Consider the following 15,610-nt stretch of genomic DNA (forward strand, 5'->3'; position numbering starts at 1 on the left):
TCTGATTAACACATCTACCTTCACTTCAACATCTTTACTCCTTTGATGCATATAATTAAATGAATGTGCACTAGCATTTAACAGTACACAATGAGGGACTGGTTGTAAGTAAAATGTGAATACTATGTTAACACAACCATATCTGGCATTAAAAAGTGCATTTTTTCTAGTAGAATCAAATAAGGAGTTTAATTATCATTCACATTGCTTTTCTTTTTATCAACGTTGAATTATAGTTTTACTTTATTCATGTCTCCATTCAGATTTTGAAACTCTAATCTGTTCATTTCTCAATGTGCACGTAATAGTAACAGTTTCAGTAATGCCTTGGGGCTGTAGCTAAGTGGATCTTAAATTCAGTCACAACGGCAGAGTACCATGGATAAGCTAGTAGTGATCTATGGTTTGTGTAAATAAGCTCTTTATTGAAAAGAAATCAGTACTCAATGATCATTAGAAAAAGTTGTTTTTATCTCCCTTCAAATTTTTATATTATACTTGGCAATATAATTCATTTTTTTCAAGTGCGTTGAGTGTACTGCCCTAGATCCTTGATCCATCTTCCTTCTCCAGCATTCCCTTGTATCCCCCAGACAGTTTCATTTCTATTTTTATATCTTCTATACTATATACTTTTGTGTATCTATAAGGTCTCCAACCGACACACTAAAGATAGTCTGCACATGTCTTTTCAAAATGGACATAATTAATTTGATGATCTTTGTACCATGTTCCTGCAGAGGCATAATTTCATTTTTGAGGACATCCCTTCTGACAAGAGTGAGGTTGAGACTAAATATAGTGCTTATTTGCATTTTCTGATAGCTAGAGATATGGGATTTTTCATAATTTTATTGGTCACTGGTACTTAATCTTTTGAGAACCATTTATTTGGGTTTTCTGGTACTTACGTGTTGTGGTTATGTGTGTATTCCAGATACTAACGCTTCGTCACATGTATAGCTCACAAAGATTTTTCTCACACATATAGGCTGTGTCCACACTTGATTGTTCCCTTTGCTACACAGAAGCTTTTTAATTTCAGAATTATTCTGTGCCGTCAATCGAGCACCAGCACAGCACTGCTTTCATTACCATAACTCTTCCGTTTAACTTGAAATCAAGATGGCAATACCTCTGATAAGTTTTCCCCACACAGGATTATTTTGGAAGTTTTTATTTTTTGCTTCCATATGAATTTTAATGTTGCTTTTCCTATTTCTGTGAAGTATGATGTTGGGATTTAGAGGAGGATTGAACTAAAATTATGTATTTCTTTTGCTATGATGACCATTTTCACCTTAATTCTTCCTCCAGTCTAAGAACATGGAAAGTTTTTCTGTCTTCCAAATGTAGTCTTCAGGTTTTTTCTTTTCTGTCTTAAACTTTTCATTGTAGAGGACCGTGATTTTCTTAGATGTAGTCATGAAAACATTTAGAGGCAGCTGTGATTGAGATTGTTCTTCTGATTTTTTTCTTTGCACATTTGTCAATGATACTCAGGAAAGCTATGATTCTGTGTCAGTTTTACACTCTCACATTACTGAAAGTGTTTATCAGTTCTAATAAACCTCTGACAGTCTTTAGATCTCTTGTGAATATAATCCCTTTCATCTCCGTTCCATATCTTGTGCTTCTTAGTAACATTTCAAGCATGATATTAAATAATACACTGCATGAGAATGGAGAAAGTGGAAGGTCTTAACTTCTTCATGATTTTAGTAGAAATTCTTTCAACTTTTAACATTGAGTAATGGCAGCTATAGATTTATAGCCTTCATCATTTGAAATATGTTCCTTCTATCCTAGTTTCTTCACTGCTTTTATCATGAAGGGATGTTGGATTTGCCAAAAAAAAATATTTCCGTTTATTGAAGTGATTATACGCTTTTTGCGCTGAGTCCATTTACATAGTATATTTCATGCCTCAACTAGTCTGTCTTGAGCCCAACACAACAGTTCTTTGAATCATCCCCACATTTCTTTAATCCAGTTGACTTGTTCATGGTAGTTAATTATTCTTAACATGCATCCAATATATGCTTTGTAAATAGCTACCACTGGGATGTGTGGCGTTTAGCCAATATAGTAGTTTAAGATATAATGCCATTGGACTATAAGGCTATAGTCTTTTCATTATTGCACAGTACAATACAGTTGCTCTATAGAGATGCAGCCCTAAGAGGGAAGTCTATTGTCATAGGGCTGACATATGTAACTATAAATGCTACATTTAGGTTAGGAAATAGCTGACACCCTTGCATTATATACTTTTTGCAATAAATACAATAAAGTTGTGACTTAATTGTAAAACAGCTCTCACTGTTCATCACAGGTTTATTGAGTTGTACTGCTTTGAGAGTTTCTGGAGACTTTAAAAGGAGACCCTATCTGGAGAAAGAGTATTACTGAGGACATGTCTCTCAAGGATCTATCTGTCTCCATGTCCCCTCACCTCCCCCTGCTTCCTATCTGCCATGACTTGAAAAAGCCCATGCTATCTGATCCCACTGTTCTGATGCTTAGTCACATGTGGCCCAGTGATTAAGCCTTAAAAACTCAGAAACTAAATCAAAATAAAACTGACTTTCTTTATGTTGTTTTCTAAGATATTATAGTCACAGCTATGAAAACTAATATAAAGGTAGAAGATTTAGAAATTATAAAAAAATCTATAATCATTTGTGTGTGTGTACATGCATATGTGTGTGTGTGTGTGTGTGTGTGTGTGAGAGAGAGAGAGAGAGAGAGAGAGAGAGAGAGAGAGAGAGAGAGATACCAAATTTGAGTTACACAAATTTGTATGGGAGAGGTGGGTACAGTCTGGAACCTGTACTATGACAGAAAGATTTCAAAGAGATGAACCAGTGATGACGTCAGAAGGGAATATTTCCCCTGCACGTCTATGTTCTGCCTGTGACATAGAATTTAAAAATGAGGAGTGGAACAAATACATAAAACAACAGTTTGAGGATGCCCTGACTCTTGATTCACTTACCATGACACAATCCCTGGCAAATCAAAGAGCCAAAAGCCCACGCAGAACCCGGCTTCACCGTACTTTCACATCACGGCAAATGCAGGCTGCTCTGCTCGGAGTTCAGTGTCCGAGTTTCTCCAGTGACAAATGAATTCCAAGCAGTGCTGCCCATGCAGATGGCTCCTGCCATCACTTCCTTAGACAGTTCATCCCGAACCAGACAGTTCCAGAAAGCATTGCCTTAGCTGGTGTAACCAACAGAGAGCCAACCTCTGCCCCAGAGTTCTGTCTTGTGGAAAAACTAGGTCTCGTCATAATTTTGGATTTATGGAGACACTACTTATAAAGTAAAATCTAACAGTCAAAGCAGGAGCAACTGTAGTCAATTTAAGGTAAATCAACTTTTGAAGAGCTGAGTCCTCTGGCCTAGCCAAGGAAGAAAACTCAAGAGAAGTTACAGATAGTTTGAGTCAAACCTTTTTATTTAACACGGCAAGAAAGGCACTATTAGCAACAAAACAACACCCCAGGGAGAGAAAACAGTCATCTTGAGTGGAGAGATGGTGACATTGGGATGCACTGAACAGATTCACCATTCAAACAGTCAATGGTTTTTGTAAGATACATGAATACAGAGACTAGAATATGATTATTTCCAGGTGTATATAACTGCAGGTTAATCAACATGTTTCATCCTCTAGAAATCGGTAGATTGCAGAACACACAATTATCCTTTCAATGGGAACAATCCCCCTCTTCACATGTAGGTCAGCCTTCTCTTAAACAGCCTGAGAAAGCAGAATACACTGTCTCTGAATGTTTTCTTAATTAAGGTTGACACAACCGCAAAAAATATCTCAAGGGCAAGATAGACTAAGATTGATAAAGCAGTCATAGGAGGCATATGAAGCCACAGACAAGTGAACACAAGTGTAAGAATAAAAAGAGTGTTGAAGTTTGGCATGCATAAAACATATGCAAAATGCATCAAGGACACCATTTAATACTTAAGCTACACCATAGCATAAGTGCTATGACTTCCCTTCTTGTGGAAGATAAAGCAGGGTGCTAGAAAAGTTTAAGAAATTTCCCTAAGGTCACACACTCTGCTGATTAACACTGTCTCAAATCAGCCACCTTGGAACTAGATTTCTGAAAGTTCATTTGTCTGTGTGGTTTCAGTTAGAGTGAATTGCAAAAGGTACTCGGTATAAACTTGGGGGGCAAAGTACAGCAGTCATTTTACTATCAGCACCTTCAGGTTGAGAGAGATGCAAAGTATTATCCCTTTTCCTTCCTTGAATCTGAATTCTCCAAGTATTGCTGCTGACTTGACTCCAATAGCAACCTGCTGCTAGATGCGTCACTGAAATTCGATTAAACTTGTACCAGTAAAAGAAAATTAGAACAATGTTTCAAAGACTTCCTCATGAGTGAATCCCAATTCCACTCCAATAGCTGTGTATCCCAAGATTTTCACAGACTCCAACTCAGGCCCATACCCCACAACCTCATGTGTCAACCTTATGACTCATCTATAATGGTAAGCTTTCTCCCATAATTCTTGTATTGAATATAAGAACATAAGAACATAACATATTGTTCTCTGTTCTCTATTGAATAAATATACCTACTCTAATTTGTAGCATAATTCTGTATTCCAAGTAGCTCAAGCAGGATATAGAGTTATGTCACTAGCTGGAGTTAGTATGTAGATGTGAACACGCATGCACACATATGTATATATATGTGTGTGTGTTCTGGAATATACATATATGTATATATTCTGGAATATACATATATGTATATATTCTGGAATATACATATATGTATATGTGTGTATGCATATACAAATGTATATGTGTGTTCCAGAATGTATATTCTAGAATAGATAGATGATAGAATGTATATTCTAGAATAGATAGATGATAGATAGATAGATAGATAGATAGATAGATAGATAGATAGATAGATGATCATTAGACAGACAGACAGATAGATAGACAGACAGACAGATAGATGACATTTCACTGCTAGGTACTATGCAGTTACTTAATACAATGTTAGGGCTTTTTTAACTAGGAAAAAGTATAAGGTTTTGTAACACTTTCTCCCACAGGTAATTTGTTAGCTGGTATTTTCAACAGACCCACAGAACAAAATATTGGTAAATAATGACCTAAAACACAAATACATACAGATGAGGTGCCTGTCATTGGTAAGTCAAATGTCCAATGCTCCTAAATGATGTAACTGAAAATGCTATGCCCACAGAAACATTAGTATTTATGTTTCTATTTTTATAATTCAAGCTTATTTGACTCTGGTGCATTCATAAAGATCATATGTCTACATAGATAGTGTCTAACTAATGCTAGTGTACACAGCAATCCCTTGAGTATTATAGGTGTCTAAGAGTGCTGCAGCGTTTAATGGATGCTGATAGGGAATCTTTCACAGGAGGGGCACATTCCCGCCCATTCATAAGCTTGCGATTGTCCGAGCTGATTTTATTCAGAAGGCAGACTTCTTACATTTCTCCTTTCTTATTGGTAGAACTTGACTCATAAGTTATCACCTCTGGATTTTGGACACATGAACTGATATATAATTGCTCTTCTTGCACAAATTTTTGGTAATCTTTATCTCAAAAGGTTCAAAGTCATAAACATTATTTTGAAAAAGGTCATAGAAAATTGCATTGCCTTTTCAGATACCCATAGGTACCCTGGAGTAAAACACAGTGTAAATGAGAACATTGGAGATAAGGAACTGTGTAGATTTCAGTAAGCACATATATCAGGAAAGATTTGAGAATTACTGGACCCTTACTTTGAGCAAGTAGGCAGAGTCAAAATAATCCAAATGGACAATTAATAGAGATAGATTCTTGGATCCACAACATAAAATCTATCTAAGAGACCTGGACTAGAGAAATGAATGCAAATTTTGGTGTTCTGAGTTTTAAGAGAGACTAGTGTTTGTATGTTCATAATTAGAACTTTTGTGTTCAAAATCATGATAGAATTTATAGCTAATGCAGGTTTTGGTCATCTGCTAGGCACTAGGTGAAATGTTTGAATGCAAATTCCTGTGTAGTTCTATTAAAACACTAATCTAAAGAAGATAAGACCAAGTTTGACTCAAAACCTAGCTGCAACTTTTCCATGTCACCCTGCTAACTAGGATGGAATCTCCTGGAAGGCAGATATTGCTGTGGTTATTTTCTTTGCATTACAGATAAAAAGACTTTAAAACAAACTCTCAGAGAAGTTGAATAGCTGTGAGAGAAAAAAGGTTCAAGGGAAAAGATTTGACTCAGGTTCACTGTCTTAAGCTTCAGGTTAAAGATTCTTTCTATTCTTTTGGAAGTATCTAGAAATAGCCTGCATGGCTTTGGTCATCAAAGACTAGACCATCGGAAAACAAAAATTTCAAGCTATCATCTGCTTGGTTCATATCATATGCTCTATTTATAACTTCCACATGCAGTGCTGTAGAGACAGTCTTAGCTTGAGAGCCTCCTAAATGAGGATAGTCAAATAATGAGCTCCACAATAATAAACACATTGGAAGATTGTCTGTGCAAACAACATCATGCACTCTCTGCTTTTCAACCCCCCCCCCTCTTTCTCTCTCTCTCTTAATCCTCCAATACATTCCACTTTGGCTCACCATGCTGTTTACATGAGCTGCACCAATAAAACATCATGCAGACTATTATACTAGAATACATGCTAATAATTATGTAAATATTCTCTCAGTCAGAAAATAAAATTCTCCTGAAGATTTAGGAGGAAACTATTATAAAATAAAATGCAGAGAAAATGAAAGCTATTTCACTGCAATGTTGTAGCAGTGCTTTCCACACTTAAATTTCTGACCCGGGTGTTTGTTCAAATAACTTGGAAGAGTCTGCATCTACCAAACTGTGAAAGAAGGGATATACTGGTGATGAAATGAAAGCAGAATAGACAATGTAGAAACATTATATATGTAGATAGAGCTAACGATGCAAAAGTCTTTGACATGAAATTTGTTACACTCAGGTCAGAGGACTGTGAGATTCTGGAAAGCAAGCACCTGTCCTATGCCTGTATCCTCAAATTCATGATCAATGTTTGGCCATTAAAAAGTGAATGGCATTTGCATTAGCTACTCTTCTACTGCTGTGATAGCTACTAGGACTAAAACCAACTTACAGAAGAAAGAGTTTGCTTAGGAGACTAATACATTATGCATTGATAAAATTTGCATTTTCTTAGTTCCCAGTGAGGTTGAATTCCTGAAATATTGAAACTAGATGAATTTTATCTATATATGCAGCATCATTCTGACATAGTAATGTTCACTGATTGACCATCTCTTTCAAGAATACATTAATATTTCTTGTAGTTCTGCTATGCATCCACCCATCTGTCCATTCACCATCCATCCATCTATCTGTGAGTATCAACAGTCCCTATTTGAGTTCACTTATACACATGTTCTGTGCTAAGAAAAACTCACATTCCAAGGACTACCAAGCATTATATCAAATATATGAAAAGTGTATAGACTGAGGTACCATGGGAAAACATGGACTGAATGTCAACTATGCATAACTACTTCATTATTTATGGAAGTCAACATTTGATCGCAAAATGACAACACATCACTTGTTGGCCACTACAATAATAATCAGGTAAAAGCCAATGCCATGGGAAATAAGTTTCTTTCTGCATCAGATTGGGGAATAACTCTTAGGTCACTTCAGGGTTTCATTTTCTAGCACGCTCATCCTCAATTCAATGTCTTATTAAAGCAGATTCCCCTGTAACCTCGAATTGGCAGGCCCTTCATCTTGCCCCTTATTTGCTGTAATTCTATCACTGAAATTACAGGAAGACCTTATTGTAAGGTGATACTTTCTTGTCCATAAAATGATCCCACTGCAGTAACAGGCAGCATCTAAAATGTTCATAGGCCTAACACTGGGAAGGAAAAGAATCGATTGGCGGGAAAGACAAGAAAATATTCTCCAGAAAATAACAGCAGGCAGCTGAGCCCACTGAGACACTGAGACATCGAGACAAGTTAGAGAAAAGAATTCCTATAATTCAGCAAAATTATCTTTCTACTTCTGTTAGACCTATTGAAGAGAGCAAGCATTCCCCACAGTATCAAAGGAGATAGTGGCTATAAACAAAGAGATGGGGCAGATTGAAATTGGACTCTGTGGACAGTCATGGAATGACACTTCGAGCTATTTTCAGTAAATTGGCAAATGTGTGAATTCAATCAATCCTTAACAGGGGACTAAATCACATAAGGAGATATCCGTTTCTTGACTTGCATTACTAACTCATGAGAAAGCTTTTTAATGGAACTTACCACTTTCAATTCTTCTTTTTAGTGACAAAGCTTCCTTTCACTTTTTTTTCTAGTCTAAGGCTATGAATCCAGTTAATCCTAATTCTCCTGAGCCCTAATTACTCCCTTGCAGGAAAAAGTGATCATTTAGTCTCTGGGAATCTGCCAATCAGAGAGCATAATAGCCCTGTGGCATACAGGGCAAGGGTTTTCACAGTAACCAGTTCTTCTGTGGTTCCTACAGCTGTTACAACTCAACTAGAACCACATGAAGCTGAGAGAAAATTCATTTGGGTCACTCATGATGTGCACATATGATGGGAGATATTTCTAGACAAAAGATTCCCGTATTTGAATCCCAATTCTAACCCTTATGAGGGAAGTAAAGCCAAATTAGTTTATTTGACTATGAATGCTCCCATTTTCCCATCTATAAAATACATTTTATAGTGTTATCCCAAGAGTTAATTTTAGTGATTGGTGAGGAAGTGGATATGTAGCTCAGCTGACCGTGTTCCTTCACAGCATGTACAACGCCCTGGTTTCACTCTCCAACAACATATAAATCCAGACATTGTGTCGTAAGTACACAACCCCAGCAATCAAGAGGCAGAGGGAGGAAGAGCCTGAAGTTCAAAATCACCCTCAGCCACATATAACAAGTATGAAGCCAGCCTAAGCTACAGGAGACCCTGTCCAAAAACAAAACCCCCAGAGAGGGAGTCCTATACTATGCCTGTAAAACACTGGTTAAATGGAAACCTTCTACCTTATTGTAGCTTTTTAACGCTAAAAGCTTGTGTCCACTTCCTTAATAAGCTAAAAATCTCCAAACTAGTGCTGCATGCCCAGCATCAAGCAAGATAAAAAGATGTAATCAAACTCCATTGTAAATTGTCCTCATTGTCTTTTCTCCTGATATTAGCACAGCTGGTTTTCATTATTTGTCCTTAGAGTGAAACATTGCACCTTTATCAGTACGGAGACAGCGTGTTTATGGAGAATGACTAATATCTTATGGACATTCTTTCCCCATGGATCTGTCTTGACTCCTGACAGTAGCTTACTGTATATTTCACTCAACTTGATAGAGCACAGGAAGGTGAGTATCTTCAGATGATTTGTCAATATCAACTGATGTTTTCTTGTCACAGATAAACAGCCCGTGCCATGAATCAATAGTGTGTCAGCAATGCTGTCACCGTCCCCACTAATGTGTGTGTGGTGTAGTGACAGCTGATACATTACTGGGAATGTCTGCAAATGCTAAGCAGCTTAGCTATTCGCAGGCCACTACTCTGTGCCTTTTCACAAGGCAGGGCGTTTGTTTACCAGGCAGCCAGGAGCATGGCCATGATCATTCTATCCTCACTCACAACAGCGAACGGCTCCACTGCATCCCATTCCAGCTGCATGTTTCCTTTGAACCAATTAGCAGAAATCCATCTAGGCTGCGCAGCTTTGATTACACAGATGGGCCCCAACAACACACTGATCTGTTTGAATCAGAATTACACAATATCCTGAATGAGGTCCCCTGAAATCAACACTGGGTGTACTCCAGCAACTAGGGCAGAGAGCTAAGTAAGCCCAGGTACTCCCAGCCAAGGTACTCCATGGTCAGAGTTTCTCTGTGTGTTTCTCTCTGTGTCTCTCTGTCTCTGTCTCTCTCTCTCTCTCTCTCTCTCTCTCTCTCTCTCTCTCTCTCTCCACCTTTCTTTTTGTCTTTCTAAATTCAATCCTGTATATAGTGCTCCTGATCCCAAATTATTGGCATCCCTATTCCAAACGGAGGAGCCAGTGCCCAGTAAGTCTGTCCATAGACCTTCACGGTCATCTTCAACCATCTGTGTGACAGAAGCAGAGCAATTCCTACCTGGGTGACCCTTAACAGGTAGTAATAACGAGCTAGTCACTTCGTTACTGTTTGAACGATTGCTAATACAGGAACACACAACTTCTTGCAGACAATAAAATCAAGTTTTGCAGTGACTGGTCCTTCAATACCAAGCTTCTATCAAGTTTATCAACATATTATAGAAAGGCATAATAAATATTCTGCATTGTCTTACTCTCTTAAGAACTCTGTAGGTTGATCAAGAGGGATTTTTTCCAGTCAGACATGGCAGTCCACTCCTTCAATCCCAGCACCCAGGAGGCAAAGGCAGGCAGATCTCTTTGAATTCAAGCCGCCATATGGAGTTTCAGGACAGCGAGACACCATCTCAAAAGGGGAAAAAAGAGATCATCATCAAAAAAAGAAGATGAATTAGCTTAGACAAAGAATTAGTTCAAATCATGTACCCAGAACTACCGGTGTTTATCCAAGAGTAGACTCTGTTTCTGGGTCCCTACCTTGCAGAAACCCACATACAGAAATGCACACAAGGAAATAAAGCAAAAAGTCTAACAAAATGGGATCACAAACCAAATGCCTGCTCTGTCTATGCCAGCAGTGCTATTTAAACTCCCAAAACAGGCCTTAGACATCCTTAGCTTGAATCCTTTAAGAAGACCCTTCCTAGGAGGATGTGGTGACATAGACCTTTAATTTCAGAACTTGAGAGTTGGGAGGCAGAAGAAGATGGATCTCTGTGAATTTGAGACCAGCCTGGTCTATAAAGTGAGTTCCAGCATATCCAGGGCTGTCTCAAAACAAACAAACATACGAAAAGACTTTGTCTTAACATGCAAGCCTATACTGTTGGTGGTAATAGAGAAAAGGTTAGAGTTAAACCACCATAGAACTACTCCATTAGAGAAGACAAAATCATAAACTTATCAGATCCTCTCTCAGATATCACGCAGGCAATAGATTTTCATCTTAACAAAGATTCCTTCCCCTAGAATACCTCACTGCTTGCTTCTATTTGGCTTCCAGTTTCGTGGTCCTCAGTAGTTTGAAATCAATGCAGTTTGCAGCATGGTCCCTGAAGATCCATCCGCAAATGAAGCAACTCTTCTCCCTCCTGAAACCCCATGCCATTCCACCTCCTGACTCCCAGTGTCTTAGGGAAATAACTCAGAGCTAGAGGCTTGGTAAGGGGTGTATGAATTTTCTAATTGTGATTTAAGTTAAGATGTTTATCTAAGTAATTATTTTGAATGCTGAGGTTCATTGTTAATAATCTGAAGTACTCCTCCAATTTGGAAACAAAAAAAGATAGAACCTTTTGAAAGAATATAAGAAATATCTTAGACTTATTACATAGACTATAATATGCTTTCTATATAATACAAAAATATAATCAAAATGTGGACATGTTGTATAAAAGTATGTTTTGGTCCAGATTGTTACTATGATTAAAACCAAATTATTTGTTGAAGTATTAATTGTATTAATTGTAACAGAATGGTTACCACTAAATTAAGCCAAGAAAAATTGGAAGAATGGGTATTAAATGATTAGTTAGTTATACTTTACTTCATTTTATTACTTGTTTTCATTTTGCTATTGTATTTGGGTTTTTTTGTTTTTTATTTATTTATTTTTAAAACAATTTTTTTTCTCATCTTACATATCAATCCCAGTTCCAACTCCCTCCACTGCTCCCACCCCCCAACCTTCTCCACCCCCATCCACTCCTCAGAGAGGGAAAGGCTTACCATGAGGAGTCAAAAAAATCTGGCACATCATTTTGAGGCAGGACCAAGGCCCTCGCCTCTGTATCTAGGCTAAGCAAGGTATCCCTCCAAAAAGAATAGGCTCCAAAAGGGCAGTTCAAGCACCAGGGATAAATCCTGGTACCACTGTCAGTGACCCCACAGACTGTCTCAGCCTCACAGCTGTCACCCACATTTAGAGGACCTAATTTGGTCCCATGCAGATTCTCCCGCGATTAGTCGGGAATCAGTGAGCTCCCATAAGCTCGGGTTGGCTGTTTTTGTGGGTATCCCCGTCATAATCTTGATCCCTTTGCTCATATTATCACTCCTCCCTCTCTTCGACAGGACCCTGAGATCTTGGCCCGGTGCTTAGCTGTGGATCTCTGTGTCCATTTCTAACAGTTACTGGATGACAATAACAGTTCTACGATGACAATTAAGGTAGTCATCAATCTGATTACAGGGGAAGGCCAATTCAGGCTCCCTCTCTACTACTGCTTAGGCTCTTAGCTGGGGTCATCCTTGTGGATTCCTGGGAATTTCCCTAGTGCCAGGCTTCTCACTAGGCCTGTAATGACTCCCTCAATCAAGATATCTTTCTTTGCTCTCCCACTCTGTCCTTCCCCCATCTGGACCATTCCTTTTCCTCATGTTCTCCCCTTTTCCCTGCATTCTCCCAATTTTATGAGGAGATCTTGTCTATTTCCCCTTCCCAGAGTGATCTATGTATGTCTCTCTCGGAGATCTCTTTGCTACCTTTGCTATTGTATTTGTAAAGCATGCAGATAGAAACAATGATAATTAAATGCAGGCTTATTAGTATTTTTCAGACTGTCATTTATCTAGAATCAGTGCTTTATACTGATTTTGTGGTGATGAATTTAGATAAAAGAATATATTTTATCCTATCATTTTAAAGCTTGATATATACTTTTAACCTCTTAGAACATGCCATTCTGACTCCCATGTACACCCGACAAAGTTTTACAAATATTAAGGCAGGTCCTGAATACAATTAGTAATACCTGGCATGAGTCTCAAACTCCACCAATATAAATCTAAATGTAACTTTCGTTTTCTAACAGTAGAATTATCAGAGCAGCAGATACCTGGGAGGAATAGAAGCTGCTTTGCCTTCCTGTCTTCCGGTCCTGAGCAGGGAGGCCCACTCTACAAGGGTTTGGTGTCTCCTTAGATAAGAGTTCATATTTTTCATCTTCCCATGATATCAGAGCCTTGATGTTTACAGTCCGACTCCAGAACCCCTGAGATTAAGAATTGGCCTCAGGTTAGCCAACTCAACTCATAACGGGGCAAGGGCTGATTGCAAGATAGAGAGTTCTATGCTTAAATCCCCTGACAACAGGCTGGAAGCCTGTTATCAGTAATACAGGGGATCTGAGTTGAAGGTCTGGGTTTAGCAGGATGAGTGATGTTTGGTTCTATTAAAGGGGGAAAGAAGGTAACTATTGTTCTGAGTTCAGAGGACTTGTGTGCTTACGTTTTAAGAGTTGTTTGTTCCCAAATAGTATTTGCATTTTAGGAAGAACTACACAAGCCCCACGGGAGGTGTGTGTTAAGCATGAGGTTTGCAGGTGCTCTTCCTGTAGGGTAAACATGCTAAAGGGTCCCATGGAAGTCTAAAGTCACAACCAAGGGACTGCCTGAAAGCAGAAGCAGTGTGTGTCTCCCCACGTATGTTTCCTCGAAATGCATTATTCACTTATTCACCCCCAGGACTGAGGATTACTTACCCTGATGTTTGAAAATCCATGGTGACCCTTTCAAAAGCTTCAGAACCAAAAGAGAAGGAACTGGGCTGTTGGTGGAGGCGCTCAGCTCAGAGTCAGAATTAGCAGCTTCAGTTACCCCACCTACACCCCCACACCTGCCTGCTAGCAGGTGGGAAGGATTTCTGCATGGTGTGTCAAGCACCCCAAGCCAGTTCCAATTTCTGCCTTTAGGATGTCAGGTCCTAAGTCCTTCTTGATCCAGCCACAAAAGAAAAAGGGGGTTCTTACTCTAAAAGAAGCTTGAACATTTGCTTAAAAATTTTGTACTTAATTACGACTTAATTTCTACGCAACCATTTCTCACAAACCAAGGAGTTATTCATTGTTTTCATAAATATCATAAACATAAGATGAAAGCAAGGATAAAATGATAGTATTTATGAAACATTTACTGCTTCATCTAGGCTGTGTGTGTGTGTGTGTGTGTGTGTGTGTGTGTGTTAGGAAAACAGAATCTTTAGAAAACTGAAAAGTAGCCAGGCGTTGGTGACACATGTCTTTAGTCCCAGCACTCAGCGGGCAGAGGCAGGCAGACCTCAGTAAGTTCAAGGCCAGCCTGTACAGAGTGAGTTCCAGGACACAAAAACCCTGTCTCGAAAGACCAAAAAAGAAAAAAAAAAGTGAAGGCTGTCAGGAGAGTTAGGCTCTTATTCTGGCTGCATTGTTTGCTGTATGCTGGTAGCCAAGCAGATTTATTTCCCTCAGCTTGTATGCAGCAGAGACACCAACGTCTGTTTCACTGAGTTATGATGAAGACTAGCTGAAGCTATGGAGTATCTTATAAGTACTAGCATGAGCAGAAACGCTAAATTTTTTTATTTCCCCTTTATTTTATCAATGATAAAGAATTATAGAGCCTTGTATGATTTGCACAAGGACCCTGTGAGTCCCATGTGTCAGGACAAGGATCTATCCTTGACAGCTAGGACCATGTTTGGGACACATTTGGCTAAGCAGCTTTTCCAGGTCCATATAACTGACCTCACAAGGAGCTGGTGTGAGTGGTGTCAGCCAACGGACTCTAACGTAATGAACTTACTGCTTTCCCACAAATCTGCCTTGTTTAATGTTTTAGATTAATTTTGACTCCGTGGATGCTTAGGCTCCCATTATGTCACAGACACTCATTAGTTTTACTGAAGTGGACTTCATTAAGTCATAAAGTGTGCTATGAATCATTGTGGAATTACCTAAGCTACTATCTCCCTCCATCAAGGAATCGTCCCCTGAAGATGGAAAAAGTTGGTCATTTTTTATTCTTTTTCAAATGCAATCACTGGTTTATGTTTGTAACATCAATGTCAGGACCATTAGCATAGAGGAATGGAAGATCTTTTGTTGTGGGAGGATTCCCCAGTACTGTAGACGTTTGAGCGGGCCCCTCTACCAGGTAGATGATCATAACCTACATCCTCCTCAATGCCCAAGCCACCTATGACAGCTTCAATTGCAGACATTGTGAATGCCCCTTAGAAAGCACAGATGGTCCTGTGTAAAGCCCCTAAGTTTAGACATAATTTCAAAGGGCCCCTAAATGCTACTTTTTCAGTCTGACTCTTCCCTCAAAATAGCTCAGAGTGGAAGGTGGATGAGGCTCATGGCTTTAAATAGCCACAGGATGGCTCTTGGCCTTTGTGGGCAGTCAGCAGACTGCTGTAGAGTGTAAAGTCCCAAACAGAGGTTCTGGTCCGAGAGATCACAGAGTGCCTATCAAAGTCAGCAGCTTTCCTCTTCTCTTTTCTAATTCTCAAACATGTTCCCCATGTTTAAGAGTATTTTGAGGGAGGCAATATTTTGAGGACAGTGAAGTAATTGGTTTCATTTCACTTTCGTTGTTTGGATGAATTTAATGTTAGGGAAGGAATCAGAAGGGAAACTA

The sequence above is a fragment of the Myodes glareolus genome, chromosome 13 (genome assembly GCF_982192425.1).
Source record: "Myodes glareolus chromosome 13, mMyoGla1.1, whole genome shotgun sequence".
Taxonomy (NCBI): Eukaryota; Metazoa; Chordata; class Mammalia; order Rodentia; family Cricetidae; genus Myodes; species Myodes glareolus.